The sequence below is a fragment of the Pteropus alecto genome, unplaced genomic scaffold (assembly GCF_000325575.1).
Source record: "Pteropus alecto unplaced genomic scaffold, ASM32557v1 scaffold3, whole genome shotgun sequence".
In the NCBI taxonomy this organism is placed as follows: domain Eukaryota; kingdom Metazoa; phylum Chordata; class Mammalia; order Chiroptera; family Pteropodidae; genus Pteropus; species Pteropus alecto.
This window is the reverse complement of record NW_006442484.1, coordinates 67,726,537-67,734,914: the sequence shown is the minus strand read 5'-3', so window position 1 is coordinate 67,734,914 and position 8,378 is coordinate 67,726,537. Positions and strand designations below refer to the sequence as shown.

General features: G+C 35.0%; 1 protein-coding gene across 2 annotated transcripts in view; it reads left to right on the top strand.

The window, feature by feature from the left end:
* The window catches only part of GPR1 (G protein-coupled receptor 1), a 42,368-nt gene that overhangs the window by 16,545 nt on the left and 17,445 nt on the right, over positions 1–8,378 (top strand). Inside the window, exon 3 of one of the 2 annotated variants that reach the window (XR_003042955.1) lies at positions 2,081–2,167. The exons of the other annotated variant lie outside the window; for it this stretch is intronic. The gene's annotated coding sequence lies outside the window, so the exon portion shown is untranslated. Of the gene's footprint in view, positions 1–2,080; positions 2,168–8,378 lie in introns of those variants that run through there. 2 annotated transcript variants of the gene reach the window in all.

Here is an 8,378-nt window from a genome sequence, read left to right as displayed (position 1 = left end):
ACTCTTTCTTCCCCCATTTCCTCCTCCCTTTCCTCTAAGTGAGTGCTTCCCCAGCCTGATGTTTGGTTCCATCACGATCCTAGGAGTGGAAGGTAAACTTAGGTTTTGGAAAGTGAGTGTACCAGAACGAAATTTCATATACATTTTTTAACCTTACCGCATCCCCACCATTCTATCCCTACTCTTAGTTCTCCTCCCAAAGTCAAACCAACACTTTTGACTGAAGCCTTACTAAAAGATAATTTTTTAATATATCAAGGTCATAGATACAGAGCACAGATTGGTGGCTGCCAGAGAAAGGGAGTGGGGAATGGATGAAATAGTGAAGGGGGTCAAAAGTTACAGACTTCCAGTTATAAAATAAATAAGTCATGAGAATGTAATGTACAGCATGGTGACTATAGTCAATAATACTGTTGTGTATATTTGACAGTTGATAAGAGAGTAAATCTTAAAAGTCCTCATCACGAGAAGAAAATTTGTTTCTGTACGGTGATGGATGTTAACTAGACTTATTGTGGTAATCAATTCTCTATATGAATATCGAATCATTATATTGTATACCTGAAACTAATATGTTATATGTCAGTTATATCTCAATTTCAAAAAGAAATTTAAAAAACTTTAAAAAATTAAAAAGACAATTTTTTTAAGCAGGCAAATCATGACTCATACAAATATAAAATTATCCTTTTTTAAAGGTTTTATTTAACTTAATTATGAGAGAATCAGCAAAAGATTGCATGGGTTAAAAGGAGAATTCAAGGTATTACATATATGTAATCCATCATAAATGTTAAATGAATATTCAACAGTTGCAAAACTAGCCAATACATACAGGGCAATATCAATGGCATTTCACCAAACACGATTCATTTGTATTTCAATGGACAAGGATCACTTGCAGAGATATAAGTTGTCTACAACTTACACAATTGTAAATTACCTCAAAGACAATGACAGGCAGAGAGAACCTGAAAAAACAGACCAGGTAGGATTTCCAGGAATCTTTTTGCCCATTTCAAAGTCTTTCATAGTTTTTCTTGACAGGCCCTAAATGTACAATTATGTTATCCTTCTTTATATGTAATTCAATATAAAAAATGCTAAACCAATGCTCACAAATTTCATAATTAAAATGAAATAGCTTCTTTCCAGAATTTATTACAAAATTATAGATAAATCCTTTGAAGTTAAACCTATTTAATGTTTTACTGCTTCCGCTTTGCTGTGTTTAGTCTGCCCTTTGAGTAACACTCCCTCCCGTTAACTGGGCTCTTGACCATACTGGTGACATCTGTAGTAAAGTCGTCTTACAAACCTTGGAATAGGCCAACAGTTGATAATTTCTTAATGAAATAATTTGAGACAAAAATGGAGAAACATTATATAGTACTCTCATGGTAAATGGGTAAAATATCTGAAATAAAACCCAACCACTAATCATATTCCTCAGGATGCCTGCATATCATAAGTCATGTCTTACAATGTACTTTTATAGTAAGACCAGTACTGATTTTAGTCCTAATGTTACACTACAGTGTATAAAGAGGTTGGGGAGCGTGGTCCTTTTTAAGCAATATAAGACACCACTTTGAAACTACTTAGGATAGTTGCTGGGTGAGTTAGTTAATAAGATAATTTTTATTATTCAATGCAAAATAACCAATTACAAATTTAAAGAAATTATTTTAAATAAAGTGAATAGCTTTCTAAATTTAAAAATGAGAAGGTGAGGGCTGGACAAGAGGATGAAGATGAAAAATTGGAGATTCTGGAGGATAAAGAGGAAAAACTGAAGGCTTTTAGTTATACTTTGTTCAACTTTCTTTGATTCTGAATTAGAAGTAGAAATAGTGAGTACAGTAAAGTAGAATGTAAAGGGTGTTCTGAAATAACAGTTGCCTGTGTCTCAGGATGACACTTGCCCTTTAGGACTGAGTCCAGTTAGCCACCAGCACCATTAGCAAGTCCCAGTGGTTCGCTGGAGGTCATGATCGTGGGAAGTCTGTTGTTTTGTGGTTAACACAAACATCCAAATAGGACAAAGCTGATGCACTCTATTTCCACATCTATTTAGGTTCCTCTTGGTTTTTGCTCCAGTTCTGGTTTCTGCATTCTGACTCCTCCTGACTGATCCATCTCCTGCAGTTTTACTCGCCTGTGGTTTCATTGAGTGAGTATTGACATTTGGCTAATAAGTAAGCTATATTTTCTGACGTGTGGCCTCATATAGGCTTCGGACCTCTTTCCTTCAAGTGTGGTGGAGCATCAGTTCTCCTGGTTTCAAGTAAGATCGATCCCATGTGGTGAGTCCTCCCCTCCTAGGTCCCCAGCCGCCGTTTCACCTTTTTCCTCAAGGTCGCTCTCTACCTAAGTGCCCTGACGGGCTTGCATTCAAAAAGCTCTCTGCCGCTCCCTCCAGGAACCCAGCGGTACTACCTCCACTACTTCCTGGCTCGGGTTCATCCATGTTAAAGATTTGATTGCCAAACTCTAGAATTCACATTCTCCCAATTTGTAATAAGAAATGGAAAGCAAGCAAAAAATAAAACCAAATTTAATTTTGGCTATAATGGTAGGAGTTGATGTGTAGTAGGTAAAATTATTAGCCAAGATCATGTTTATTTTAGATCTTTCTCATTCTTTTAACAGATATTTATTGAACCAGGAATTGTTCTAGGAATTGTCCCAGCAACTTAGGGTATAGCAGAGAATAAAGAGAGACAGTTTAGGTACTTAGATCTTACATTTAATGAGATTTTTTAGAGTGAAAAGGTAAATAATTAATGAGTTAAAGAGTTCTACTTTATAGAGGGGAAAACTTTAAGAGTCTAATTGGTATGCTAATCTATGTTCTCTCAGTTAATCACAGATAGAGTAACCATTAAACTTGGGGCAGAAACCTGAAAATAAAGGCCTAGTGCTCCAAAAGGTAAAGTTTTGCAAACCTTAAAGAGTTAAGTAATGCCAAACATTCTGGCCTTTATTTTTTTCCCCCTTCTTTTTATTGTGAAAAATTTCAAACATTCAGAGTTGAAAGAATAGTACAGAGAACAACCATATACCTAGACCAGTTGTTAACATTTTGCTATATCTGGTTGATCTGTAGTTATTTATATATAGTATGTATATATATATACATATTTCTTATTTAAAAATAATTTCAAACTTATGGAAAAGTTGCAAGAAAAATACAGAAAATGCTCTTATATCCCCTTTGCCTAGATTCACCAATTGATAAAATTTTGTCACATTTGCTTTCGTATACTCTAAGTATATGTATGTAGTTTTTCTGAACCATTTGAGAAGTTGCATATATGTGTCCCTATACATACCTCTATATATTTCAGCATCTATTTTCTAAGAATAAGGACATTTTCTTACATAACCACTGTATACTTGTCAATTACAGGAAATTTACAATTGATATAATATTTATATCTAATCTACAATCCATATTTCAATTTTGTCAACTGATCTAATAATACTCTTTCGGACATTTAATTTGTCTCCAGTACAGGATGCAGTACAACATTACATGTTACATTTAGTTGTCATGTCTCTTTAGTTTCTTTTAATCTGGAACATTTGCACAACCTTACTTTGTCTTTGATGACATTGGCATTTTTTAAGAAAACAAAACAGTAAAAAAAAAGTTCCTCATTTGGAGGTTATCTGATGTTCATCTGTGTCATAGATTGAATTATTCTAGAAGACTCTGGGGCAGAGTTTAATTATCAGATGTTTACTGGATTTTGCCCTTAGAATCCTTACCTGTGTGTGGAAGGTGGATGGGTAGGAGACAACTGAGCAGAGGCAGAAATAGAGCTGCAAGGTAGTACTGACAGCAATAGCCAACTCTAGGTGGATCTCTGAAGCTCTAATAGATCTATCAGAATTGTCTCCCATTGGGCCAAAATGGCCACATCTTTTCACTTCCATTTCAATAATTATTGAAGAGCATGACCTTGGGCAAGGAGCTTTACGTAGAGTAACAGCAGTCAGTCCCTTAAGGGCTACGAGCTGGAGGCTGTCTCTTGACCTCTGTCCGAGGAACTAGGGCAACAAGTTTTTTCATGAAGGAGGAAATGCATTTCTGTTTACCACAGTACATGATTAAATCAGATTATACATTCCCAGCCTGGCAACTATGATGTACGTTGTTTTTCTGAGTTCTGTGAAAGTAAGTTATAGACTTCAGCCCTAAAAACCTTCAGCATACATCCCCCAAAAAGAACATTCTCTTACAAAACAATATCATTAACACACCTAAGAAAATGAAAAATAATTTCTTGATGATGTCCAATTCATATCACATTTCCCCAGGTAGTCTCAAAATATATTTTATAGCTTTTTAAAATCAGTATTTAATCAAGGGTCACATATTACATTCAGTTTTTGTGTCATTTCTCTTTTAGTCTGTAATAATCCCCCTATTTATTTTTTTACGACAAAGACTTTCCGAAGAGCCCAGGCCTGATGTCTTGAAGAATCTTCCTACTTTTCAGGGTATTTTTCAAATTTGAAAGTCAGTCATAAGACTTAATGTCACAAGAAGCGAGAAAAATACCGTTATTTTTTCTTAGATGATTTTAAGTATTTAATGAAGATAAAACAGTTTCGAAAGACGTATGCTATGTTTTTCAGAGTAGTAATTGAAGAACTGTTGTTATATTAATTATTAATTAAATAGAGTCATTAGAGAAGTAAAGACATAAAATGATTTGTTATGGCAATTTTATTACACATTTATAAAATTGAGTTAACTCAATATTTGTGTGTGTGTGTGTGTGTGTGTGTACATTGCCAGGTTCTACTTAACCCTCACATCTTCTCTAATGGAATGAAACAAAATTAAAAGCAGCTTAGTGGGGTTTTTTGTAATTTGCTAGCAAGAACAGGAAATGAAAGAATCATGTTATCTTAACTCATCATATTATATTTTATTATAATCATATTATATTGTTACTAAACCTTCTGTAGTTCTTTAAATTCAACGCTCTCATTATAAGCTGTTTTAATCCTCTTAAAATATTATGACTCATTCATTATAACAAATTAAGAAAGAAAGACATGAGACACAGAAATCCTTTTGGATTATTTCCAAATTGGCTTCTCTAACTAATGTCCTTCAATTGAGCTAGTTATGAATTTTCCGATAGAAAATAATTATATCTCTGCTAAGTATTAGTCAAAATATTTTCTTTTTTTTCTTATTTTCAAAAATATCTGGTGTATCTTATGCAGTATTTACTTATTGTGTCCATTAATAACTAATATTTGAGAACATTTATAATATTAATGGATGTTATCTAAGAGTAGTTTAACTTACATCTTTAAAGTATTTCAATAATATGAGATAATTGCTAAGATTAATAAGAAAGATAAGTATGGTCAAAATTATGTCAAAACTTATAATAAAAGTTTGATGTTAGTCTATATGTAATTCAATTTTTGGTGTAAACTTCTTTGGCTGCAAGAAAGAACCCTTGGTTTACTTCACTGATAAGAATATCTCTTAATGCTGGGATGGCCTCTTCTTAGTGTTTCTTCTGCTGTTGATTTTTAGCAGTTTTCTGTGATTGCACGAATGGAGTTGAATGGAGAGGTACTCATCATGTTTATTCCAAATAAGAGTACATAACTGATTACTATTACCAAAATACTTTCAAAATTTGTCAGTGGCCACCACCTTGACAACTGGAAAGTCTATCTTTCTCCTTGATTTTTTTTTCTGTCCTCCTTTCTCCTTCATTTTTTTCTTTTATGGAAATAATTTACCATTAAAACTGTATTATAGTATCCATTTTCTACCCAAACTAATATATATCCCACGAAAATGAAATGAGAAATCTTCATTATAAAAAATTATACAATTTTATATGGGATAAATATAAAACTAAAGATTTGATGTTATGAGTAGGAATAAGATATATTAGAGAACAGAAAAATTTTGCCTATTTTGAGCCGATCTATTTTGATTCAGCACTGGTCTTTGAATACCCTTTATGTTTAAGTCTATGTACTGAACCCTTTGATGAGCCACAAATTTAATTGATTTATTGATCCATTCATTCATTTAGTCATTTATTCACTTTTATAGTCTCTAAAGCAAGTTCAAGAAGGAGACAGAGGTGGTGGAAGAATGTACATTTTTTTTCCAATAGAAGTTTAACTGTGAGATGGGTTATATATCTCTTCTTAGATTTTGTAAACCAAGTGGTTCCCAGATGCACAAAGTATGCCTATTCAGATTCCCTACTGAGGTGGATTAAGTGAAAATAGCAAAGTAAGGACCTCAGAAAATTCTTTCCTTCACTGGGAGGAATTACTGAAAGGCTAGCAACAATCCAGAGAGTGTTTATTTAAGAGAAAGAAAGAGTTCAATCTCAGTAAGTGCACTTTTGTGGCATTTTTCACTTGCCCTGTTCCATTCTGGACTCTCCTGCTTTGTGATATCCTTGAAAACTAATAGTGTCGTCTACGGCCATGCCACCCTGAACATGCCTAGTCTTGGAAGCTAAGCAGTGTTGGACCTGGTTAGTACTTGGATGGGAGACCACCTAGGAAAACCAGGTGCGTTTAAAAAAAAACAAAATAGCATGCATCCTAGGCAAAGACCAGCAGCCTGACAGCCACTGGAAGAAACGGAAAGGGACAGGAACTCCTTCAAAGTTTCATTCCCAGAGAATTATTATATGACTTGTCTGGTGGCTTCTTGGAAAACCTCACTTGCAAGACTCTATGTTTGACCTCAGAGCTCACCTAGTGTGACAAGCTTTTTACCCATAAGCATGTGTCACAAATAATTACAGACAGTTATTTAAGTTTGCATCTGCCTGAGGTGATGGATACCAGTTGGAGGAAGGCATTAGACTAACTAAAAGTGTAAAAAGAAAAACTGGAGAATGAGACATACAGAGAGGCTTTGAAAAGCTCTGACGTATACCTAGGAATCAAGCTGGGCACAGGCACATCCAGGGCTGTGCTCATGCCCAGAGCTCTGTGCATTGCCAAGACCTGAGAAGGCTGTAAGCTCGCATCTCTGGATGACGTGAGGATTCGTGCAAGTGATGGCTAACGCTGAGTTAAAAGTGTGCCCCCAGTATGCTCACGGACCCTTCCTTAAAAACTGGGATTTGATTCCAGGCATTCAAGAAAATTTCCAGGTCCTACATTTTACCTTCCGAGCTTTGCACAGTGGTGACAACAAAGGAGAGGCCACGTGGAACATAGGACAGCCAACTGCTTTGATGTCTCTCTGGATTCTTGCTTCCATCTCAGTTCAAGCTGCTATGGATTTTCCTTCCTTTCTTGCCAGCTCAGCCATACATTTAAAACAATGATTTTTACATTGAGTTCAGTATTTGTAGAGTTTTTCTAGTGAAAAATTTTAAAAGAATATCTACATAACACTATCGCCAAAAACATAACTTCACCCAGCTTATGAGCTGTTACTTTCTCATTGCCGTCTTTAGGAAAGATCTATCTGTACTGTCTTTTCATATCTGAATACAGTAAGGAGCAAAGAGTTATGCAGACTGCAGTGACTGCATCGTTGGGGAATCCCACCTGCCTTTTTCTACTATTCAGCCTTAGAACCAGGCTTCAACCAGCTCCCATTTTCTCTTCTTATCTCAGAGGGGCCCCAGAAACTCAGACACTACCCTGTCCCTCTGAAGCTGATTCTACTCCCCACTTCTCTGGTCACAAATCTCTCCAACTCCCATATTCTTTGCTCCACAAATCTTATTTGTATCTTAAGGCTTTTATTATTAACCACTAGAGCAAAGTAGATAATGGAAACATGATCAATATGAGAAATGTATAAGCATTTCATAATTTTACTAAAGGTCTTATAATTATGGTCCTAATTTCATTCTAGGATGAGTTCTCATCTTCCAATTTTATTCTCTTATGGAGTTAGTTGCTCCATATTTAGGCGAAGACCAGAAGGACCCTGTTTTCAAAGATGATCCTTCTTCCCAAACCAAAGATGTGATGCTATCAAGATAGAACAATAGGTGTCCCCTCTGCACTCCAGAGGACAATTGACACCTCTGAAAATTATCAGATTGAATGTTACCCAAACCAGTCATCCTCTGTCCTGATCAGGAATATTATGGACATTATTGTATAATTCTCTATTATTATATCAAAATACCCAAATGTAAACTAGCTTCTGATTGTGAACCCACTTTTAACCACCTGGTTAACACAAGGCTTTATCAACCCTTCTGAAACTTTGATGTAATTTGATATAAGTTAGACTTTTACTTTCTACTTCTCATTTCTTAGCTTCTTTCATATTTTGCATCTCATTATCTCTTTATGCTACATTTTGGATAACTTCTTCAGATAGATCTGCTAGTTTA